Source organism: Mixophyes fleayi, chromosome 1 (genome assembly GCF_038048845.1).
Source record: "Mixophyes fleayi isolate aMixFle1 chromosome 1, aMixFle1.hap1, whole genome shotgun sequence".
Classification (NCBI taxonomy): domain Eukaryota; kingdom Metazoa; phylum Chordata; class Amphibia; order Anura; family Limnodynastidae; genus Mixophyes; species Mixophyes fleayi.
The window spans coordinates 152,784,333-152,799,974 of NC_134402.1; the positions used below are offsets into that span (position 1 = coordinate 152,784,333).

Genomic DNA, 15,642 nt, shown 5'->3' on the forward strand with positions numbered 1-15,642 from the left:
GACCTAAAACAGCAGAAAATATCCTGCAAGCCAAAGGCTAACATGACATGAGCTGATTTGCAGATCCATAGCGAAAGCTACTGAAGACCCGTACGCTGGTTAAGCCTGCTTGGCCAAAAATATTTATTACAGTGGACCTGTCACCTACACACAGTGGGGGTAGCCAATAATATTCATAACAATATAGCGTATCAATTCACTAGGAATCACCCACCGGCTTACCTGCAGCCAAGAGCTGGACCAAGGTAACAGCTGCAATTCACAGCCCAGAAGGAATCAATCTACACATTTCTATTCAACACTGCAATTATTACATTTAACAAGTTACAAATATCACAACTGCCTTGTAACCCAAGGCGATCACAAACCAGCGACCTGAGTCCAGAATGCAACCCTCCTATTCAATCAGCTTCACCCATGTACTAAATGGTGCTGGTTTACTGCAGAACCTCCTCCCACAGTTTTAATATCATCAATTAAACAAAAAAAAGTCACCACCTAAAAGCCGCCACTCACTCAGGTGAACGTTTTGTATATAGCCCTTGGAAATAAACCAGACGTGAATGTTAGTTAGTCTAGTGTAAGTTCTACTAAGAAAAGCAAAGGTTCTAGTACATACTTGCCAACTTTTCCTCATTGGCTTCAGGGAGATCCCGGGGGAGGTGGGCGTGCGGGGGCGAGGCTTGACAAATCGCATCATTTCGGCCCCACCCCCTAAACGATTGTCACAATTTTGTCCAATTACAGATATGTTAGAAATACCTCGGCGCTGTGAAAATAAGTATAATCTGATATTTATTGTAAACAATAAAAGATAATAGTTCTGACCAGAACAATATAACAAAATTCCAATACGTTCAACACAGTGAACACGGTAATGACATAAAATCACAATGGTAACAATCTCATAAATAAGCAAGCTTCACGAGTGGCAGGTAATATAGCAATTGTCCACCTGCAATGAAGCAATGGCTGATACAAACAACTGGGTAAAGTGAGGGTTAGAAAATAATCCACCCATTATAAACCCTGTGTATTATTATTATTATTAATTTTTATTTATAAGGCGCCACTAGGTGTCCGTGGCGCCGTACAGGGACATACAGAAACGCGATACAGGGTGAGACAGCACGGTACAGTTAACAAAAAGCACAGTAACTCAGAAGCTCAAAGTACAGCTAGATGAAAGGTGAGAGCCCCCAGCGGTGAAGCTAGAGGGGCAGAAGGGCAGGAGGACCTCACGGAGGAGACAAGGAGCTGGAGAGCAGAGTTAAGGTGGTGGAGAACAGGAGGAGAGGACGCCCTGCTCAAAGGAGCGTACAATCTAAGGGGGGGGTAGGACGGACAGAGACACAAGGGTGGGAGGAGGAAAGGGGGAGAACGCAGAGAGGGAGAGGGGTGAGAGGAAAATTAAGAGGAGGGAGGCAGGAGGAGGGCAGGATAGGGAGGGCGGTAGGTGGGAGGCTGGAAGGAGGTCGGTGTAGTAATTTGAGATATATCCATTCATAAACGTGGCAGATTTTTCCACAGTAAGTAGGTATAATGTCAATAAATGTCCGTATCAGCGAGCAGTGCAGTTTTAGAACTTCACAGATGTAAAGGAGTCTGTAAACTTACAGTTGCGGAGGGACGATCACCTTCCGATGCTTCCTCTTAGCATAAAGTCCACTTCGATTTGCGTATGATGGGAGAGAGTGGTAGTTTTCTGAATTCCTTTCATGTGCTGATACGGACATTTATTGACATTATACCCACTTATTGTGGAAAAATCCGCCACGTATATGAATGGATATATCGAAGTGGACTTTATGCTAAGAGTAAGCAAGTTGTTTGCAGGTGGACAATTGCTATATTACCTGCCACTCGTGAAGCTTGCTTATTTATGAGATTGTTACCATTGTGATTTTATGTCATTACCGTGTTCACTGTGTTGAACTTATTGGAATTTTGTTATATTGTTCTGGCCAGAACTATTATCTTTTGTTGTTTACAATAAATATCAGATTATACTTATTTTCACAGCGCCGAGGTATTTCTAACATCTGTATTTATATAGGGATAGGGGTTCCCTATTTTTCCTCTGGCAGCTTCACACACCTCAGACGTGCTGCACCAAATCTAAATTTTATTTGTCCAATTACAGCAGGGGACGGAGCTAAGAAGACCCAATATTTGCGTCATTAAGCCCAGCCCCCCGCCACTTATCTATTGCGGGGGCGAGAACCGGGAGGTTGCCCTGCTCTCCCTGGAGCCCGGAAGGTCTCCCAGAAATGCGGGAGTCTCCCGGACATTCCAGGAGAGTAGGCAACTATGCGTTAAAGAAAAGCAGCTAATGAATCTCTAGAGACTGAAACGTCTTTTACATTTCTGTCTCCATTACTGAAGTCACGTTGTCTTACCTGTCAGTCTTTGATTAAATCTTGGTGTCCATGAAAATGGCCACCTCCATAAGCATCAATACATGGAGATATTGGACAATTTTTGAACTGTGTCATCATGCCATAGATGGCGAAGCCAACCACATCTTGTACTGGCTTAGCATCACGGAAAATGCCAGACCCTTCAGGGAGTGAGGGAGATCACTCCTATTTCAGGGAGTCTCCCTGACATTCAGGAAGAGTTGGCAAGTATGTTCTAGTTGGCTATGATAAGTTACAGCCAGGGGCAGGCTGGGCTGGGGGGCAGGACCGGCCTCATAGAGGACTACCATGGGCTGGGTCACTGAGGCACCTGCTTTTTTTTTCCTCCTTTAAAATAGGCTGCTGAGTGGAGTCTTGCCCACCGGGCTAAAATTTGCCAGCCCTTCCCTGGTTACAGCACATATGTGGTAATTATACCATGTTATTAAATTGTATTTGAGATAAAAATTACTCTTTTTAAAGAATCTGTACTTAGATTCCACATTGCTGATTTTCTACTTTGTAATTGATCCCCAAAGGCACAGAGGAAAAGGTATTTAATCCTGCTATGTGATGTTGTGCATCTGTTTTGCACAGTTGTGCCTCTTTGTACTGACTTCGCATGCATATTACAGTGGCAATATGGTGTAAATTGCAAAAGAAACAAGTGTTGATCATTGCAATGGTACAGATGGCCAAAGATTAGAGAATCAGAGCTTTCCTTGAAGCACTTAGGATGGCTGTAGAAATGTGCCTTATTCCTCACACAAATGCAGAAACAAGATTTTGAAATTTGTTGACTAAGAAAAAAAAACTACAATATGTGAGGATTTTACACATAAAGCCAAATATTATCAAATCATAATAATTATCTTGCTCGCCTATATTCAGTTTGCTTAGTCAACAAATATTACAAATGCGACCATGACCCAAAAATGTAATGGAATTTAGATAAGTGTAAACAGCAGCGTTATCACTGTTTGTTCAGGTAGTGTTCATTCAGAGATAAACCATGTGTTTAGGCTCTGATGAAAAGAATCATGAGTGTATATTTGAATTCCTTTAAGCCTGCAGGATATGGGGAAAAAGAAGAGTATTTGTATGGTACTTGACAACAAAAGTGAAATGTTTAATAAATGATGCAGTTACTGCAGTTCCACAACTGCCATGGAAACAAAACAGAGAACAATCATTTTCATACTGTATGGTTGTACGACTACTACTAATCAATTGAAACATCTAAACACAAAGAGTAGGTTTGCAATACAGAGAAGGATAATGGCTGTTGATACACATATAAGAAGTGTACAAATCCCTGGTGATCCTAAAGAGCTATCCAGCTTCCTGAATTCATTTACTGAGGTATCAAATGTTTGACATATGCCGCTTCATAAGGAATTCTTGTCTGTAGCACTTCCTGTAAAAGAAATTCTAGCTTACAGTCAGATCTCCCTGTACAAAGTACAGTAACCGGCTGACAGGGAACTGAGTGTATTGAGTTTTTACAACTTGTTTTTTTGTGCAGTGCTACAATCAGATACCTATATGTCGTTCCATTACAATGACAAATGAACAAATGCCTGCAGCAATCTAGCATTCCATTGCCTGTTATATAAGATGCAGTGACGCATGCAAGCACCTAGGCATATATTAATAGTAACACTTAGGAATTTGTGTCCATAGTCTGTGGATTTTAGTACCTTGAATACCGAAAAAAATCAGGGCAGTTTCAGTTTTGGAGGTGATCAAAGATGTCAATAATCTTGGGCCCAAGGGCATAACAATGGGGGATGCAGGTTCTCAGGGGCACAGAGGTGAGGGGGCTCAACAAAGCTGGGTCGCTAAATGCCCCACTCCACCCCAGAGGCCTTTTCAGAGAAGAGCAGGGGGCCTGGGTTGTGACCACGGGATCACCGAGCCCCATAGAAGGTTTGGGTAGAGACCTAGTGATCAGGCCCAGACTGGGCACAAACCTTCTTGGGCACCACAAGCAGTTTTGATTTTTTTCATTTTTAGGGGAGATTCATTACGGTAGGAATCTCCGCTCATTTTCAAGGTGCGACGAAAAATGAGTGGAGATTCCAGCCAAGACATCGGCTGCAATTGTCTACTGCTTGCCCTTGATATCCTGCATGATATCCTCCATTTTGATGCAGATGGGATAAAACAACCTGTAGCGAATCTAAACATTACAATATTAACAGCACTGTAGTCTAATGAAGGCGATGAGCGTGTTTATCTTGGGAGTCAGTGACCTGTTCATTTCTGTGAATCTGTTAGTGATGGAAAGGCTGGAGCATGGTCTCAGGATGGAAACTGTATACTGAACTTTAAGATAGTTGATGGAGCAGAGATCTCTAACAGCACAGAGTAGTGTTGTGAGGCACCTATCCAACTGGTGCAGGAAATCTGTGTTGTCAAGTACAGCTCTATGTGAAATAAAGCTCATAGCCCACATCCAAATTGCATTTTGTTTTTACTCTTATTAAGTCTGCACATCCATTTCTATTTTTTTTCACTTGCTCCAGCCATTTTGGATAGCCTGGAGCTGTAATTTGCCTGCTGTACTTCAGTTCAATAAATTCTGATTGGTGTTGAAGTTAATTGAGGGAATGCAGGCGCTGCTGTAATTGGCTGCATTTCTTTGCTGGGAGGTAGCATTAGGTCACGGGGTTGTATGGATAGTCTATGGATGGACATGGTGGGCCATGTATAACAGACATCAGAATGGTGTTGCCACAAAGGGCTGTGCATTATATAATGGGCATCACGGAGGGACTGTGTATTGGATAAAGAACATCAGAGTATATTGTATAATGGATATCAGACATCTTTGTAATAGCACAATCTGTAACTGCATACGAAATAGCACAAACCATGTAAGTGTATTTATGTATTGCTGATTGTGCTGTAATATTTTCTACTTTGGAAAATTATTAAAATTATTGGTCAGCCTCTATTCATCAGACATGACATTTGGTAGAATTACAATTGCTTTATCTAGCAATATGTTGAGCTAATTTCTCATGCTGGTTTTTGTGATGTATAGTGTGACAAAATAATGACTGAAAAATGTAAGTATTTTGTGTCTCAGTGGGTGGTGCACAGATCTGACACTTTTGTGAGTGCTGCCATATAAAACCTGATGTTTTGGAATGGCAGGTTTTTTTAATGCCCAGTACAACAGCATCATCCCCTCCTGTACCATGCCCACCATATACTGCCGTTTGCCAAGATCAATGCCACAAGTCTGAATCAAGATAAAGTCCTGTGCTCAGTGTGACAGCTTCACACACACACACACACACACACACACACACACACACACACACACACACACACACACACCAATCCCATTTCTACCTTGCCATATCTTACTATATGATGCTCACATGTTCTGTGCTCACTATACACAGTGTCCATCCTCATGCCCACTAGTTTTTTGTGTTCAACCTCATATTCACTAGTGACATGCCTGCCATACATATATATGTGACCAGCCTCCTGCTCACCAGACCCATCCTTTCATATAGCTTTACCCAACCTCATGACCATTCAGCTCTCCTACTTGTTTTTTCCACTTTTGGTTAGCTGGGCACCCAGCTAGTGTGCAAAGCCAATGGAGAGGAAGCACTATATGGCACCATTCATCCAAAGAAATCACAAGTGGTTTCAAACAAACAAGCCACTGTGATTTTCTGTAAAGAAGCCTCCACATTTTACCCACACATTAATACATTTGAAACTGCTTGTTGCCATGTCAGGAGAAATGAAGGAGGAGTGGTCATGCAGACTGCTTACCCAGTTTCAGTGCCCTGTGGGCCACTATGGGCTGTATGTGGCTCACAGCAGTTGATCGTGAGTGCTGTAGACAAACCAAAGACACTGCCTCCTACATATAAGTCCTGAGACACAGCAAACGAATACTGATATACCTTAGATACAGCAAATGGAAAGAGTACTGCACAATGCTTCTGTATCATTAAACAGAATTCCATTGCAAGTCAAAAGCTGAACACCCTTATTCAATACATCCACAAACTGACAACTGTAAAATAAAAAATTTATTAAATGATGTTTTGCTTATGTAAGGATTAGACAAGGATGGACAAAATAAAGCAGAATTCATGAGCCAATCAGTCAAATCTAGGAGCCAGCAGGATCTTTTTAAAAAAAGGTCCCTAATTGACTTACATATATTTTAAAGGCTGTGTATTAATGAGCTGAATAATATACCTAAAATAATGTTTGTAATATGCAGGGATGTGGTATTTTACAGAGCGACAGGTAAATGCCAGGTTAACACTGAACAATGTGTTTTGTCTTCATTCGTAACATCTGAATATCTGAAAATGTCAATCCTGGGATTTAGTGGTCCTTTAAGGAGCTATGGAAGATTTACGTCCTTTAACATCAAGAGAAATTATTCGCAAAAGTTAGGTGCTGTTATGGACTAATTATATATATATATATATATATATATATATATATATATATATATATATACACATAATTGTGGTCATGATTGCTCCCAAAGACATGAGTTGCTTGTAACATGGAAATCACTGGATGTAAGTAGGCCATGGTTTAATGGATACTGATATCCACTTTTGAGATCCACTTTGTGCCACCACTGTGAGTCTTTATCCAGATATGAATAATGTTACAGACTATAGTTTCTTGCACCTCCCTCAGATACTGAAATATTTCAGCATTTTTTGACAAGAACAACCAGTTGGGGTAATTCTAAGCGCATAATATATTTATATTGTAAACCAGATACATCAAAACTCATAACCCCAATATGAGAAAATCGCTATATATTTGCTAATCAGTGAAACCAGTCACATAAAATGTCATCCACAGATACCAGTTGCATACAGAAGATAGAGAGATAAAGTATGTTCCTATAATTTTTGTTGCCTATAATATATTGTATTCTTTTTGCATATATCCTCTTCATAGGAAACATATCTGTCTTTTCATTCTGTTCCTATATATTTGATGCTGTTAATAAAATGCTGTCCAACCCCCCCTCCCTCAAGAAAAGCCTGCATTACTAAAATGAAATACAATGAAAAGTTAACATAATTAGTATGGAAAACACATTGATAAATGGTCCCACAGTACTGCGGATATAGGGGCTCATGTATAGTTGAACGCAAATTGCGTATCTGGCGAATAATATGCTTTTTTACATTTGAGCACACACCAGTATTTCCATAAAAATGGCTTTGTGCGCTTGCCCTCAAGTAAAAAAAAATGTATTAAATGCCAAAAATGCAATTTGCGTTCAACTTGACATAAGCCCCACAGTGCTCCCTCTTTATATCAGACAACTCAAAACTGCCATTACAGAAGGGTGACGTTATAATCAGGGTGATTCATATTGTTGTGAATACACTATAAAGTAATTTTCTACTGAACACACACCTGCTGGTAAGTGAATATGGAAATATAAACCGGATACACTAAATAACATTTTGGTGCTAATTTCCTATTTCCCCTGCTAAAAACAACAAAAAACTAAAACTGTGGTCTTGAAATTTGATCTTTACTTTTCTTTCTTTATATATATTGGATCAACAATATATTAAGAATCAAAGCAAAATGTCATATCACGTTTACTGAAAAATGTTGAAACATGATCTTCTAGTCTGAAATTTGGTGCAAATGTTTTAGGGTTTCAATTGTCCTCTTTGTAATACTACAATGGGCACTTGGACAATTATTTCACCTGTTTATGCATTAACACAATGTTTTAGAATTATGAGCTGGTTTCCTGCTGCTGGTTTCTATTGGTCATTTCAGAATAAACTGCAGCCAATATTATTATTATTATTATTATCATTTATTTGTTGGGCGCCACAAGGTTTCCGCAGCGCCGTACACAGTACAAACAGTAGTACAAAACAGGGTGACAAAGTACAGAACAATAAACACAAAGGGGCATATTTAATAAAGCACAATAGTGCTTTTAACGGGTCATTAAGGTGTCCTCCTGTCCTCCGCAAATTTATTAAGGGTGCATCGCAGCAGATATCATGGATATCTGCTGCTTTGCATTCCTCTTCGTTGAAGCTGGCGTACATCATCGGAATTGAAGAAATCTAATGCTGGAGCTGGACAGCGCATGTGTGGAGGGATCACATGATCCCTCCCTGTCACTCAGCGCGCTCTCTCTGCAACTATCGTTGCAGAGACAGAGAGGGGATCTGTGTGCGCATGTCCAGTTCTTGGAACTGGACATGCGCAATTGAAGAGTGAAGAGAAGACCCGGAGACAGCGCTTCCGAAGAGGGGAGTAAGTATGATTTTTTTTATCACTGAAACAGCAGTTTTTCGGAACTGCTGTTTCTGTGCAAGGCTGTACATAAATGTGAGAAATAGTTCAATCCTTATCATTGCGATAAGGATTGAAAACTACTTTTCACTTTATGTGAATATTGATAAATGTGCCCCAAAGTACCAAAGCTTCAGGAACTCCAGGAAGTCATATGGAGTAAAGACAGAGCGGAAGAATCGGTATGGAGAACGGAGGGGAGGGGGGCCCTGCTCATAAGAGCTTATATCCTAAGGGAGGGTGAAACGAAAACAGGCACAAAAGGGAGCCAGTGAAGCAGGGGGGAGAGAAGAGATGGGCCAGGGGAGAGAGGGAGAATGAGAAGAGTGGATGAGGCGTTAGGTGATTCAATATTCAATATTGATCAATGTGATAGTATTACCATCAAAACAGTGTGTATATACTAATCTTATATACATATAATATATATACAAATATATATACACATATATATATATATATATATATATATATATATACATATATATATATTAGTGAATGAGTAGAGAAGAGGTATATTGTATATCATAAAGAAGCATTATACACTAAGGGTCATGTTCAATTCTGATCCCAATCCGCAGGATCGTGCCCGAACGGGCCGCGAACCTAATCCGCGGTACCGCAATAACGTGGATTTTCGTTCGCAGCCCGTAGGTACCGTATTACCGGCAGTAGTGCGCATTTTCCGCGGTAACGGGCGTTACCGCGGATCGGGATCGGAATTGAATATGCCCCTAAAAGTAAGATACAACATATAAAAATTTGACACAAATTACACATTACCTTTTATGTAAATGCATTATATGAATCATTATCTGAATAAACACAAATGAGTACTCTATATCATTTTATTTTATTTTAGAAATCATGCTTCCACAGTACCTTCTACCTTACTAAAAGTGGGTCAGACAACATCACCAAGTCACTGACTAAGCCACCAGTGTTAATGATATACTGTAGGCTATCCTTAAAGTCAGACTGCTTACAGCCACAAAGAAGATGACACACAGACAAAATAAATAGATTTAAAAAACAAAGTTGTGTCATAACAACAATTATAATCATATTGTCAACAAATTATTGGGGGACAATAACAAAAACCCATCAGGATCAATACAATGAACTCATTATGACCCTATAGCTTTTAATTTTATTTAGATTTATTTTCATATTACAAGGTCATGGCAGTGAGGATCACTTCTCAATACACATCCACTTTCATGAAGAGCGCTTATTGTGAAGGAATGACATGGGTATAGAATAACACATAATTCTAAAAGGCACAAGAAACCATCAAAAAATTCCATTAGAACAACAGCACATTAATGAAAGTTTACATTTTGCTTCTGATCCAGATTTTTTTTTTGCCTACATTACATATAGGAAATAGCTGAGTTGACGTGTACATGTATACAGCTTTATGTGTATGGTTAATCAATGACTGTATTCTAGGCTCAAGTACCTACAAACAATGGAGTTTAGCATGAGGGATTTTGGGACTAATGACTAATTGTAGGAGTGAACAATGAAAGTTATTGCTATGCACGTGCTGCATAAAACTACTAGTATTTATATAGTAATTCTTTAATGATATCGTATTGCATAATGGCAATGTGGATTTGTGTTGTCCAACTCTTCACCACATATAAAGTGAATATATTAAGAAGGGTCGGTGACACACAGGTACGGTAGCAAAGATCCTACGAACTGACAGCTCATTGAGTTACTTCTGTCAGATCCCACATCGCTGCTCTTTAAACAAGCAGAACAAAGCAATTTGTTCAGTATAATTCCCTGATTGCCAAAGCGTGCTTCAGTCCATCAAATGGGGAAGCAAGAAATATTTATTGTAACAAAACACCTTTCATGGTTAATTCCTGTTGCAGGGACTGCGGTTTTCTTCGGGATCCCTGCAGCTTCATTCAGCTCACATGCTGCAGTACAGACACAAACACACACTCAGCTGTGATCAGACAGCACATGCATCTATGACAGCACAGGGGAATCGGATTACTGGCACTGCAGATCATGGCATAGCATCAGCTACAATCCACCTGCACACCTGTCTGATGATGATCATCCTGTCCAGGACCACTGACCTCACGTCACCCCAAGCAGACACTTGACACAAATTTCTAGAATATACACAAGGCCTGGAGCATGCAACTGAAACACACCTCAAAGGGAGGTGAGGGTCATTTGCCTCCATAGCAAAAACTCCAATATGTTCCAACAAGTCATATAATAAGTAAAGGAGAGAGGTTAGGGAAATATCTGCATTAGCAATGACAAGCTATCTTACTGTATATGCCAGATCTTGCACAGCTCGCTCTGTTCTCCTTTAAATCCTCTCTGCTTCCTTCTGCTGATGTGCTGTAAAGCGCTTCCTATTGCCACACAGATCCTTGGCAAATCTAGTTGATCATAGTAAAAATCCTCATGCCAGGGGTCTCCATGCCAAGTCCTCCCAGCCTGGTAAGGCAGAGTAGTTGTGAAGTGGACGGATTGGTGGCCTCTCAGGCAGCTGATTGTGAAGGGGAAGAGGAGAGCGGAGGAGGAGCTGAAGGGAGGGCTCAGTCAGTGAGATTAGACACAAGTATGTATGTGTGTGTATATACAGTATGTGAAAGCAGTACTGCCACCTCATAAGCAAAGCAGCTCAGGATCAACCTCTTGCCTGTGTCTCTCCACCTATCCTCCCTTAGTATTACGTTAGATTTGTGTCCAGCCTTCTTCCCTCACAGCTTTATTGAACTGACACACTGTGAGGAATGTAGCTAGAATGAGGAAACATACTAACATGTCAACTGGTCAAATAAGGTATTAGTCAGGACTCATGCGTCTCAGCAGCTATTGATAAGCACAAGGTTTCATGCTGTTTGTTTTTCCAGAAACATATATATTCCAAGATGAAATGTATACAAATGCTCTTTATGGTATATATAGTATTTGCCTTAGCTATTTGGAAAGGCATGGTTACAAATACTTTAAAATCATTTCCAGGGACACTTTGCATCTAAGCAGTATGTACAATGCAATCCACCAGGCTTTGGAGCACTACAATAAACATAATATTTACTGAATTTTGTTAGAATGTACCTTTTGTTTTCACTAAATATTGACTTATTAAAGAATAAGAATAGATAGTGAGAATTGCATCGAATATGCTGAAAAAGAGGAATTCTACTATTCAATAACAATATTCAGTTGGTCAATATTTTAAAATATGGACATTCCCAGGGACAACAATTTCCATGGTTAAGTCTTTATATCTAGGGACTGTCCCTGAACATAAGTGTCAGTTGGTAAATATGCAATAAGTTTATTATTCAGATTAACCCCTGGCATTAAAATAGTTTAAATCAATTTAACATTTTGTTAGAAATTGCTGGATAGCACTGGTGCTCTTCCAGACACCCCTGGAATAATAGTAATTGTAAAAAAATATACATACCAAATATGCCACCCCAGTGATCCCAGCTATTGTGGCACTACAAGTACCAGCAAGTCCTGGGTTTGTGCATGCTAGAGCATGTGGAACTACAACATAAACCTTGCTGCTAACTGGCAAGTTCTTACACAATACTGGCTTCAAATGCTAAGTTGAATTAACAAATTAGCTCCAAACAGTAACTAGTGGAATATGATCAGAGGATATTCTACACAGATGGATGTGTTTCAAGTTCTATTCAAAGCATGTTGATTGTGAAGCAAATTAGACAACACAGTGTTTTAGGGATTATTACCCCACATGATCATTAAAGCGCAATCAAAATCTACCACTGATTCAAAGATTTCAGAGGTGTATATGTTAAAGACAAAGAAAAAAAATAGTTATTAACAAGATTAAAGTGCATCTAATAAGAATGTTAGATACATGTTCCATTTTACATGTGAACTCAGAACTATGAGCTGAACATTATTTGATTAAAGACAATTTCTTTTAGAGATCTGCAAAATGAAATATGTGTGGTCAACTATATTGGTACAATATAGAGGAAATACAGATACTTAATAGATGGTAGAAATAAAAATCTCTCTTCCTCAAATGTGAAGCTAGACAGATTTATAAATTAGACACAATGCTCCTTAGAGGTTTACAATGACATTTTGACTTCAGTTGTTTCTTTCAGATATTTCATTGTATTTTTTTGGTAATATAAGGATGATGATGGGCAACTTTATAAACTTAAAAAGACGCAAGTGCAGCCCTTTAATCTGCAAAATTACCATACATTACCCTTAATATCAATAAATTAAAACAATACATTTAATCACCGAAAGAGACACCACTCTGTAATCACATATTAACAGGCAACGTTAGATAAACAGTATAACAGTCCAGTACCGTCTCCTGGGGTAGATAGTGTTTATAGCAGCCGAGAGATTTTACAAAAGTCCATAGATTTTGTGTCTAGTTAAGTTTTATTCAGTAAGAAAAACAAAATAAAACCCCAAAATAAACACCTTGCTGTCCAGCTCTAACTAAACACTGGTCACTCCCGACTAACAAACTAAGACAAAACAAATATAATTTTTAGCACATTAATTTACAGTCAGATATCAGGCTCTCTCTCATAGATGCTCTGCAGCCCCTGTCCCCAGGCAGTGAGAGACTGACTGAGCTGACTTGAAGCCTTTAACTAGCACCACTGTTACCAGCAGACTGACCGGCCCTGAGGCTAGGTAGTATTTGTTTTTTCCCTGCAGAAAAATGTTTAGTTTGTTCAGATGACTTGATCTTTAAGAAGGCTAAGTCTAAAAGAAACTCATTCATTATCAAATTCAAACGGTACATGAGAACTCTAACGGATACCTGGAAGAAGTCCAGTGAACCACTCCAGTACATTTCCCCTGTTTAGCCAACATACTTCAGTGTGCAAAACTAGGTCTCCATATTATTATTATCATTATTATTATTATTATTATTATTATTATTATTACTAGTATTATTATTATTAACCTTTATTTATAGGATGCCACATGAGGTCCGTGCCTCCATACGGAGGGCAAACAACAAGACACCGCATGGTATAACAATACAATACATTAAACAAATAATACTATAACTCTCAACATGCATACTGGTGTGCAAGGGGTATATTCAGTACAGGCTGAAATCTGTGCCCATTAGCGTGGGTGCAACTAACAGGTTTAGAGCCAGTGAAAGAGCAGCGAAAACAATGGAGAAGTGGAGTCAATGGGCAGAGAGTCCAAGGAGGAGGTGCACAGTGTAGCTGGTGAGCAAACGTTATAGGTAATGAGATCAGGAGGGAGGAGGGCCCTGCTCACTAGAGCTTACAGTCTATAGGGAAAGGGGCACACAAATAGTTGACACCTGAGGGTGAGTCAATGTAAGGGGATCTGAGGGTAAGTAGCAAGAGTAGGAAAGATAAAAGAGAGTGAGGTATAGTACATGGTGAAATGGCTAAGTGGAGACTCTTGATGGAGGGAAGACAATGAGTTCAGTTTTGGCCATGTTAAGTTTGAGAAACCATAGGCACATGAGAGAGGAAGGAAGGGGAGAGATCAGGAGGTGAGTGGTAGAGTCAAGTGTTGTCTGCATAGAGGTAGTACTGGAGGCTGAAGAAACTGATGACTTTGTCCAGGGAGGAGGCGTACAGAGAAAAGAGCAGAGGACCAAGGACAGAACCCTGTGAGACTCTTAATGGTGTGAAGAGTGTGGTGTAGGAGATGGTGAGCTACAGTGTCAAAGACCACATAGAGGTCCAAAAGGATAAACAAGGAGTAGTGGCCACTGGATTTTGCCAAGATACGATTGTTGGTGACTTTGATCAAGGCTGTTTTGTGGAGTGAAGGGGGACCGGAAGCCAGATTAGAGAGGATCAAAGAGGGAATTGTCAGAGAGGAAGCTGCAGAGATGGTTGTAGACAAGTCACTCAAGTATTTTGGAGCCAAAGAGGAGAAGAGAAATGGGGCAGTACTTACAGAGAGAGTTGGGCTCAAGATTGTTTTTTTTAAAGAATGGGTGAGACCATGTTTAAAGGATATAGAGAGGATGCCAGTGGAGAGGGACAGATTGAAGAGGTAAGCAAGGTGATAGCAGGCAGTAGGGGAGAGGGAGCAAAGTAGGTGAGAGGGGATGGGATTCAGGGGCAAGTTGAGGGTGGAGAGGATAATGTAAGAGAATGGACTCCAACACCTTTAGTAAGAGCACAAAAGGTGGTGGCTGGAGGGAGAGAAGGGTGCTGTGGTAGGGGTGACAGAAGAGTGATGGGAGGAAGAGATTTTGTGTCTGATGACCTCAATATCTCCATATCACCAACACTTCTATAAACTCACGCCAAAAAATAATTATCTATAACAGTCTTCAAACTATCCTCCTGGTGAATAATGCAGTGTATCCAAAGCAAGTTAGGTATCTGAGACATGAGCATAGATGTAAATCTCCATTGTACTCCCGCCATGGATGAGCAGCTGTCTTTTGTCACAGATACAATTTTCCTTAGAGGCAAAGCATGGGATTAAAAAAATAATAATCAGGAATTGCCCAAAAATGTCAGACCCTAGGGTACACCCATGTAATCCTATTAAATATAGTTACAGGGCTATGCTAAATGCTTCTGCTGCTTTAATAGTTTTAAACAGGCTGCTTGATAGATCATCTGCAATATCAGTAACCCTTCTACAAACTGTAAGTCTGCTGAGCTGTAGATTGCTTATACGTCTCAGAATGACGTCTTTGCTTTTAAATTGGAATAAAATTTCTGAGGATGCAATAAAGCACATTAAAAAGTTCACCATCTGAGGAGGGCTTTGCATTTTTTGGCAGTAAATAAGTGATACAATAGCTTGCCAATGTCGCTATGTCACTTTAAGACATTGCAGTCTGAAGAGCACATTTTTGTACAGTCAGTCTACTTTAGGCATATTTACCTGG

General features: G+C 39.8%; 1 protein-coding gene across 2 annotated transcripts in view; it reads right to left on the reverse strand.

Moving 5' to 3' along the window:
* Window positions 1–11,397, reverse strand: part of CCSER1 (coiled-coil serine rich protein 1) — a 794,335-nt gene extending 782,938 nt beyond the window's left edge. The window contains exon 1 of one of the 2 annotated variants that reach the window (XM_075201724.1): window positions 11,044–11,397. The gene's annotated coding sequence lies outside the window, so the exon portion shown is untranslated. The remainder of the gene's footprint in view (window positions 1–11,043) is intronic. The other variant, XM_075201734.1, reaches the window with a different exon arrangement.
* Between the last annotated feature and the right edge of the window lie 4,245 nt (window positions 11,398–15,642).